Raw genomic sequence first — 10210 nt, forward strand, 5'->3', positions numbered from 1 at the left:
TACTCCATTTCACCTTCACTATAGAAGGGTAATTTCTGCTTTGACACTGACGAGCTGGGAACCTCAGGTAAGCTGGCACTCTTAGTTAGGTCTTCTGTGTCTGAGGGCACAGTGATGCAGTCTCTCTATAGTTAAGTGTGTGTGTGTGTGTGTGTGTATCCATATATATGTATATTAATACATATATATGTAGTAGTGTATGTATACTACATGTACAGTGTGTCAAAACAATAAGGGGAGGGGCTTCCCTGGTGGCGCAGTGGTTGAGAGTCCGCCTGCCGATGCAGGGGACACGGGTTCGTGCCCTGGTCTGGGAGGATCCCACATGCTGCGGAGCAGCTGGGCCCGTGAGCCATGGCCGCTGAGCCTGTGCGTCCGGAGCCTGTGCTTCGCAACGGGAGAGGCCACAGCAGTGAGAGGCCCGCGTACCGCAAAAAAAAAAAAAAAAAAAAAAAAAAAAAAAGGAAACTTTCTGTCACAGAGGTCCAGAGATAACATAGCTTCAGTTTCTTTTTTTTTTTTAATAAATTTATTTATTTTTCTTTACGTTGGGTCTTCGTTGCTGTGCGCGGGCTTTCTCTAGTTGCAACGAGCGGCGGCTACTCTTCGTTGCGGTGCGCGGCCTTCTTATTGTGGTGGCTTCTCTTGTTGCGGAGCATGGGCTCTAGGCGCCCGGGCTTCAGTAGTTGTGGCTCACAGGCTCCATAGTTGTGGCTCGTGGGATCTAGAGCGCACGCTCAGTAGTTGTGCTGCTTTCAATTTATTGACTTCTGCCCTCAGGGTTACAGAATAGCTGAAGCAGCTCCAGACAACACATTTGCACATAATATCCAAAGGTGAAAAGAAAGAGGAAAGCTCTCTTAGAAGACCCCTAGGTTTCCCCTTGCATCCCACTGTACAGAATTGTGTCACATTTCCATTCTTAGACCAATCACTGGCAAGGAGAATGGAATTTCCAAGTTGGACTTAGACTAGTTAAGATTTACCCACACTGGTCAAGTGGTCAGCAAAGAAGAAGGGAGAGGGTAGATAGTGCCACTTATTAGCTTATTTGCAAATATGGATAATAATGGCAAATATTTTCATAGAGTTGCTGTGAAGATTTAGTGAGTTAAAGTGCTTACAATAGTGCCTGGTGCATAATAAGTGCTCAGTAAATGCTATTATTAAATAGCGTTTGTTATTAAATAGCAGTTCTACAGATGAGAAAACGGATTCAGAAAGCTTAAGAGCCTATGTGTCAGACCTGAGACTAGAATTAAGACCTGGTTGACTCCAGAACCCACACTTTCCACTGCACCAGCTGCCAAAGTTGGAAGTGGGCAGGTGTGGCACCCCTGCTCTTCAACTTGAAGGTAGATGGGATGATGGGTCCAATGTAATGAAATCTCCATTGCTTCCCAGAATTGCCCTTCTGCATGAAAATTTTGAAGCCCTTGAAAGTAGAGCCTGGAAACCCTGGGATCCTGGCCTCTTACCATCTCCACCCCTTCCAGGATTCCACAGCCAGCTTGTCTCCAGCCAGGACTTTAGATTGAACGCTCCTATTTACCGAGGCTTGGCCTGTAAGCTGATTTAGCAGCTACAGGGCCCTTCAAGCTTGGCTGTAGGACCCACCCAGCCGCTGCAGGAAAGGCAGGGTGCTGGAAGAGTAGGCTGGCCAGCTGGTATGGAGGAGCAGTTGGGATTGACAGCAGCAGGAATAGCTTCAGCTTTAGCTGTGCTGCCTCACTCCAAGGAGAAGCCAGGCCTTAGGAAACGGGCCCCCTAAACGACAGCCTAAGCCTTGGTCAGGTCAGCCCAATGACATTCAGCTGCAAGGCCTTCCTTATACTTTGCTATCTCCCTCCCTGTGCCCCCTTGCCTTGCAATGACATTCCCTTCCCTTGGGGCCCTGGCTGCGCCCCACAAACCCTGCTCACAGCTGCCACAGGTGGACTCCAGCCTTTCCAGCTGTTGAGCCCATTCTTCATGTCGTGTCTTGGGATTAGTCAGTTGATGGGAGGGCCTAGGATATGTGGGTGGCAGTGGATTCTGATCTGTCTCAGCTCCTTAAACCCAGGCCCCCAGGAACCCAGAGAGATCTGCAGCAGCCAGAGCAGCAAGAGGTAAGAGAGGAGTGATCTGGTGGAAGGGCAGGGAGAGGTTCAGGGTGGGATAGTTAGGGGCCAGAGCCATGGTGGACAGAGCTGAGAGCGAGAGGCAGAAGGGAATATACTCACTCAGGGTCCCAGAAAGGATTGGAGCCTGAGAGATTCAAAGGTAGAAGTACAAATTTTGGTATTGGAGGAACCATGTTTTGGAACACCCTAGGAGTGTGACTGTGTGCCACAAATAGGAACAGGACATTGGCTTGTGCACTTATCCCCCTTGGGGAGAGGGGGAATATGCCCAGATGTGTTTGTGCCATTGTGTTTGACTGGGGTGTCCGTGTCTCTAACACTGTGTGTGTGCCTGTGTGAGTGTACACATTTATCTGTGTGCTGCCTAGAGGGGAAGGGAGCGTATCTCCCCAGTGTCAGCCAGTGCTCAGAGTTTTACTTATGTTTTCTCATAATCCCCCCAACAACACTGTGAGGTAGGTATTTTAATCTCCATTTTACAGCAGAGAAGACAGGCTCAGTGAAGCTGAGTAATCTGCCCGAGGTCATATGGCAGATAAATGTGTGTATCTAGGATCTGCCTGATTCCCAGGCCAGTGCTCTTTTTGCTTTGCTGTCCAAAGTTTTAAATCAGACCCAGGACTTCTTTGTGGTCAAAAGGCAAGGGGGACGGAAACAAGACTGGAAGGCCTGTGAGATGTGAAACCTTTTCAGCTCTGCCCAGGGTGCTCCAGGCAAGCCCCAGGAGAGGACCTTCACCAAGGTAAGTCCAAGGTCACTGTGCATGGGCCTGCCTCTGGGTCGCTGCTTCCTAAGACCATAACTCCATCCACGCCTCACTCTCCCCCCACTACTGATCTGGATGGCACTGGAGCAGGGAGGCTTGGGCTTTTTCTAGGAAGGACCCTATCTTCCAGCCTGGTTTCTCCATAACTCCCTGTTGGCTCAGCCTTGCTTGGGCTTATTAATGCACATACCTGGGCCCCACAAATCAGAACCGTACACCATCTGTGAGGGGCACCTTCACCCTCCCAGTCACCAAGGTTGGAAATTTCCAAACTACCTGGGATTCCTGTCTCTTCCTCATTTTCCACATCTTGTCACCAAGCTCATTCTACTTCAGGTAACTCCGGAGCCCATCCCCTCCTCTCCATCCCCAGCTGGTGCTGGCTGAGCTCAGGCCTCAGCCCCTCGCCGGGCTTCCCACCACCACTGACTGAGGAAAAGAGGACGGGGGTCGGGTCGGGGAAGGCGGGATGGAGGGCTCTTGTGTGGCTAACCTCCATGGTGACCTCTCTTCCTCTCGCTAGTCCAAGGTCCGAGATGAACAGCAGCGCTGGGGACCTGGGTGTTGGTGCTGGCGGCCGCAGCCCCTGGGACGACCCTGCTGGCTTAATCGTGGTGCCCGCAGCCTACGCCTTGGCGCCGGGCTTGGGGCTGCCGGCCAACGTGGCGGCCCTGGCAGTGTTTGTCCGCCGCGGCAGGCGCCTGGGCCAGGCCCTGCGTCTCCACCTGCTCAACCTGGCCCTGGCTGACGTTCTCTTTCACGCTCACGCTGCCGCTGTGGCTCACCTACTACCTGGGCCCGACCCACTGGCCCTTCCCGGAGGCTGCCTGCCGCGCGGCCGGGGCCACCTACTGCGTGTCCACCTACGCGGCCGTGGCCTTCGCGGCGCTCACCAGCGTGTGCCGCTGCGGCTCGGTGCACCCGCCCAGCCCTGCACCGCTGGGGCCACCCCCCCGCGCCACGTGCGCTGCCGCCCGCCTGGCCGGCCAGGCCTGCGCCGCACCCTCGCTGGCCGCCCTGCATGTGCTGCGCCCCAGGCCGGGCGGCGCCGCTCGCTGCCTGGAGCGCGGCTGGGCTAGCGCGGGCCTGGCCTACGCCACCGTGGCCTTCTTCCCCGCCGCCTTCCTGCTGGTGCTCGCGGCCTATGTGAGCTTGGCGCGGGCGCTCGTGGCGCCCTCGGGCCCAGGCCCGGCCCTGGCCCCAGCCGGGCCAAACCGGCGCGCGGCCAGGACCATGGTGCTCGGGCACCTGTTGGTCTTTGCCCTCTGCCTGGCGCCCTACCGCCTGCTGCTGGCACCCTGGGTGGCCGGGCAGGAGGGCACCGTGGGCCGTGACGACGGAGGGTGCCGGGCCACCTCCACACTTGACGTCCTGCACACCCTCAGCCTGGCGCTGTTGAGTCTCAACAGCTTCCTGGACCCACTCATCTACTGCTTCTCTGTGCGCAGCTTCTGCCAGGACTGCTGGGCGCTGAGCTGCCTTCCGGGAGTAGGGAGGTCCGGGGCGCACTCGGTCTCCTTGGCCTCCTTGGCCTCCTCCTAGAGAGCCCCCTGGCCTGCTGCCTGCTTCACCCCTGCCACCCTCCCAGTGGCGTCCTGGGTGGTGAAAGCTCTTTGCAAGGACCTAGACTCCAATCCTGACGCAGCCACCTACTAGCCGCCTGTGGCTGTAGACCTCCGGGCTCTGTCAAAAGGGGAAAGAACATTCTTTGTTAACCCAAATGTTTCCTAGACTTTGCCAGTGTTTGGATACAGATAATATGCCATTGCTTTCAAAATCTCTGGGGATAAACCCCGAAGTCCTAAAAAGGGCCTACAAGGGCTGACTGCCTCCTGCTTCTCTCTCAGCATCCTCTCATCCTCATTTTCCCTCTTCTCCTCTACCACATCTGCCTGTCTCCGTGGGTTGAGTCACCTTATCAGTCCCTGGAACAGACCAGTTTCCTCCTCTTCAAAGCCTTTGCAACTGACTGCCAGGAATGATGTCCTTCTATCTCCTTTGCTAAGTTAATTCCTTTTCATTCCCACTTCCTCAAATGTAGCTGTAGGGAAGCCTTTCTTGACCAGCACCACATACACCATTCCCTAGACTGGGTTAGATCTGGTGGCTCCTTTATAGCTCTTTCCACAATTGCAATCAAGCAATTAACTGGTCCTTTTTTTTTTTTTTTCTGCTGTTCTTTTTCTCTGTATTTATGTTGATCCATAAGAAAGTGCCATTTTTGTAGACCCAAAAGGGTTGAATAGTGGCAGTTTTATTTTCATCCAGTTCAACTTAATAAATTCCATGTTTGTCTTATTTACTGCTTGCTACTGTGCCTTGCACGTAGTAAGACCTCAGTATGTCAGATGAATGCATGAAACCTGAATATCATTAGCTTAAAATGCTCAGGGACTCACTCAGACATTCTAGTCTCTGGTAGATTTTCCTCAAGTGTTTCTGGGATTTTCCAAGCTTGTATTACCAGATGCATTCTTGAACCAGTCCTGATGATTGCTTCCTTCTGCTGTTGCTGGTTACCCACGACTCTGCCATCACCTCCACTGTCCCAAGAGTCCAGTGCCAAGACTTGGTAATAACCAAGCTGGAGATCCATCCTGCCATTAGCTGGGACAGGGATCCGCCAGACTTGCTGCCTTCCGCTTCAGCTGAGCCGGGACTCTGTCACTGGATGCAAATCCCTGGCAATGGTTCAGGCCACCAGTGCTTTCCCTCCTCGTGCCTTGATGACTTAGCAGTTGGCTTCAAGTTGGGGAATGGAACCACTCCCTCTCCTCGGCCATGTTATTGGGGGCCCCATAACAGGACTGCTTGGGTCTCAAGCTTAATGAGTGAGGGCAGCATGTTCATGTTGCCAAGTCAGATGGGTCAGGAAGGGTTCACCAGTCAGCTACCATGTCTTACTGACCTCAGGTCCTATTGCTGAATTTGCCTTCTAATGGTAAATTTGAGAAATTGCTTCTTTAATTTTTGATACATTACCTTTCATTGTTCCCTTATTCCTTCTTTAAATGTTTTCTTTTACATTTTAAAAATAATACATGTTCATGAAAAGAAATTCAAAGCAGTAGAGAAAAATGTAAAATCAAAAATAAAGCTTCCCCCAGTGGTAACCACCATTCACAGTTTCTTGTTGTGTATATCTTTCCAGAGATTTTCTATTACAGTACAGATATAGGTATAGTCAATTTCCTTCAAAAATCCACAAACGGGATAGTGTTACAAGGCTCTTCTGCACTTTTCCTCATTTAATGTATCTTGTACATCTTTTTATATCAGCACGTATAGATCTACCTCATTCTTTTTAATAGATGCAGAGTATTGATTTCACTCAATTGGTCCCCCTGTTGATGGGCATTTTTTTTAACATCTTTTTTGGAGTATAATTGCTTTACAATGGTGTATTGGTTTCTGCTGTATAACAAAGTGAATCAGCTATACATATACATAAATTCCCATTTCTCCTCCCTCTTTGCGTCTCCTTCCCACCCTCCCTATCCCACCCCTTGGGCATTTGTTTTACTGTGATAAATGATGATGCAATGAGTGTCCCTGTCCATAAATCTTTGCATACTTGTAAATCTGTAGAATAAATTCCTGGCAGTGAAATTGCTGCATCAAGGAGTATGTGTGTGCACTTAAATGGTTTAATTAAATGACCAAATTGCCTCCAAAAGTGCAGCACCAATTACACACCCATCAGCAGCTCGTAACAGTCCCTGTTTTATCACACCCTCACTAGGACTGGATATTTTCACCTGCCTCCTTCTTGAATCTGGACTCCTGTCTGCATTTCAACTGTGAGTATGGTTAATTTGTTTCTTTTTCCTAGAAGGCTTCTCAGTCTCCTCCATATCTGAAACCTGCCGGGGGAGGGTGGGGCAGAAGTGGGAAGGGAAAGGGTATCACCTGAGACCTCATACCAGCCAAACCTTAGCCTGTCTTGCTTGGTAGAGGAATTAAACAAAAGCCCAAATACACATTGGTAGGTCCACAGTAATTGTCATCTCTCCTTCCTTGGGAATTAGGTTGACTCATTCCATGCAACACTGACCATCATCTCAGGCCAAGGCCAGGAGGCAGCCTGGGCCCACGTCATGAATTCACTTACTCTGGTGGAATGAATTGCTTGGCCCCAGGGGCTGTGCAAAGCTGGGTCTCTGAGAAATGATCTCATGTCCACGCTAGAGCCAGCTGAATCTCCTGAGGCCAAATTTGATTCTGTTCAAATAAAAAAATGATTCCCTGTGGCATCATCCATCCCCGTGGTCTTGTACTATCTTGCTTTTGATGTGACTTTTCCCTTAGTAGTCAGTTTCCTTTGGGAAATGTCTAACTTAGTCTTCTGTGTCTGACCTGAGGAAAAAGAACTTGAGAGTCGATTGCCTCTGGGAGCTCAGACACAGTGGAAGGAAGGCCTCTGTTTGGAGTTAGTGCGTTTGGGAATCACCCTCCCCTCTCCCTGGTGATTCAGGAGAGTAGGAACCTGAGGTGAGGACCCAGAGGCAAAGAGCCTGAGGGATGAGAGAGAACAGCTTTGTACTGTCAATCCTTTTGGATTCTTTTTGGCCTTATTTATTCTAAACTTTCAAGAATTTGACCCAAGACCCTCCCTCAGTCCAAGATGGAGAAGAGGGAGCCCAGGTTGGTCCTTGATTAGATGCTGGACACCCTCTTTCTCCAGGATCCAGGAAAAACTCATCTGCCAACTGTTCCCAGCAGCTGGGGGAGTCTAGGGTATGTTTTCAGTATGCCCTGAACCCCGCTACCTCTTGTGGGGCCAGGAACGCCCAATTCCCGCCCCTACCCACCCAGGCCACACCCTGTAGCTGTGGGGTCCAAACGTGGTGCAGAGAAGATGCTCCTGACACAGAAGGAAGAACGCTTCCTTTCCTGCTGGACCCCGCTCTCTCCTTCAGCGCAATTACTGTCCAGGTCTCTGAACCCAGCCCAAGCCCGTTCCTGCCTTTGGCTAGGGCTGGTCCAGGTCCTCGGCTCTGCACACGCCAGCCTAGGGCCCCTCAGCCAGCCGTGCTTCCTCAGTGACCCTGCTTGCTCTTCCTGAGTCCTCCCCTCCAAACCAGCCCCGCCTGTTCCCTCAGCCCCTGCAGGAAGCCTGTCACGCCTCAGCTTGATTTCTCTATTGTATTCAGGCCCTGGCCCTAGGCGCTCTCTCTGCAGCTGATTCTTTGCCTTGACATCTATTTCCTCCTCTAGCCTTAGAAGGAGGATAGTGTTTTCCCTCTGGGTTTTGCAGATAACCCTGTGGCTGCTGCTGTCCTTCACTGGCCCAGAAACCAGCTCCATGGACCACATTCCAGCTTCAGGGACTGGGACCTCCTCCCCAGACCAATCACTCCAGGGCTCTCCCAGGCCTGCCCTTTCCCTCTGCTGGTATGGCACATGTCCACCATCTGGCCCCAATGCTGTCGTTAAGTCATGTTTCTTTGCCCGTAATTCTCCGTGAGCACCAGTCTAGCTCTGAAACTTACTTGTGGTTGGGGTGCTGGGCTCACGCTGGCCCCTAGCATTGGTGGGGTTCTGGGTGAGCGTGCAGGAGGCCCAGATACTATATGTCTAAATATTTACAAGTTATAAATTAAGCAAACACATTGTTAAATAAAATGCATTCCATTCATCTTCCTTGAAAAATATACCTTCATAATGACAGAATAGAAAAATACGTTTAAAGTTGTGGTTTTCAAGACTGAAAGTCAGCAAATTATCAAAGATGAGAGAATCTAATTTTACATATTATGTTCAAACATTGTATTTGGATGGTGTATGATAAATTATTATTACAGAAAATATTAATTATTTTAATTTCATCATATAAATCACCATTATTCATAATATAAATATTTTTACCATTTCTTCTAGCCATTTCTATACTCATACAGAAGTTGTTCTTTTTTTCAAAAATTTCAATAATTTACTGTTATTTAATTTAATTTATTTAATAAATTTTATTTATTTATTTATTTATTTATGGCTGGGTTGGGTCTTCGTTGCTGCATGCGGGCTTTCTCTAGTTGCGGCGAGTGGGGGCTACTCTTCGTTGCGGTGCGCAGGCTTGTTATTGCGGTGGCTTCTCTTGTTGCAGACCACGGGCTCTAGGCAGGCGGGCTTCAGTAGTTGTGGCACTCGGGCTCGGTAGTTGTGGCTCACGGGCTCTAGAAGGCAGGCTCAGTAGTTGTGGTGCTCAGGCTTAGTTGCTCTGTGGCATGTGGGATCTTCCCGGACCAGGGCTCGAACCCGTGTCCCCTGCATTGGCAGGTGGACTCCCAACCACTGCGCCACCAGGGAAACCCCTATTTCACTTTTTAAACTAAATCATATATCTATACATATCAGAAAATGTTTTTTTGAAATTGAGAAACACTGCATGTGAAATATACAACCAAAGTGAGATTTCAATAAAATATGAGGCAATTAGAACAATGAAAGGAAAATGTTTGTCTGACAATGAATAAGATTCACAGACATAAAATCTCAAAACTAATTTTTATACAGACTACTTTTTGGGTACTATAGATTGAGGTATAATCTTGATTGAAGAGAGATCTGAACAAAGCAATGAGTCATCATCTTCCGTTATTTTAAAATAACAGCCTAGGGACTTCCCTGGTGGCATAGTGGTTAAAAATCCGCCTGCCTATGCAGGGGACACGGGTTCGAGCCCTGGTCCGGTAAGATCCCACATGCCGCAGAGCAACTAAGTCCGTGTGCCACAGCTACTGAGTCTGCACTCTAGAGCCTGTGAGCCACAGCTACGGAGCCCTCGGGCTGAAGCCCGCTCGCCACAACTACTGAAGCCCACGCTTAGAGCACGTGGTCTGCAACAAGGGAAGCCACGGCAATGAGAAGCCTGGGCACTGCAATGAAGAGTAGCCCCTGCTCACCACAACTAGAGAAAGCCTGCGTGCAGCGGCAAAGACCCGACGCAACCAATAAGTAAATAAATAAAAGTGAAATAGTTAACTCTTATGTTTCTATAAACTTTTACTAACATTTTTTTTACTAATATCTATTTAAAATTAATATATTTTCCCACCAATGAACATGGTTTGTTCTTTATTGGAGAATTTTGTTTCATTTAACTTTTCTGATACATATCATATCTTAAGTAAATTAAATGTAATTGATTTAATGGCATTTAGTTGAGATTTCCACCATGTGTCTGAGAGTGGTTCTGAGGTCATATTTGATGTGTTTCATCAATATATTCTATCTTTGGGCATGTCCAGAAAATATTGTGTATAATCTTTGAATTACTCCAAAAAATGTCATTGCTATCAGCACAATTGAAACTATGTCTTTT

At 49.2% G+C, this 10210-nt stretch overlaps 1 pseudogene across 1 annotated transcript; it reads left to right on the forward strand.

The window, feature by feature from the left end:
- Positions 1 to 2404: 2404 nt before the first annotated feature.
- On the forward strand, positions 2405 to 5191 carry LOC308605378 (platelet-activating factor receptor-like; annotated as a pseudogene). The gene has a single exon. The product of its transcript is annotated as a platelet-activating factor receptor-like (transcript).
- The last annotated feature ends 5019 nt before the right edge of the window (positions 5192 to 10210 follow it).

This window comes from Mesoplodon bidens (genome assembly GCF_964165515.1).
Source record: "Mesoplodon bidens genome assembly, chromosome: 2".
NCBI lineage: Eukaryota > Metazoa > Chordata > Mammalia > Artiodactyla > Ziphiidae > Mesoplodon > Mesoplodon bidens.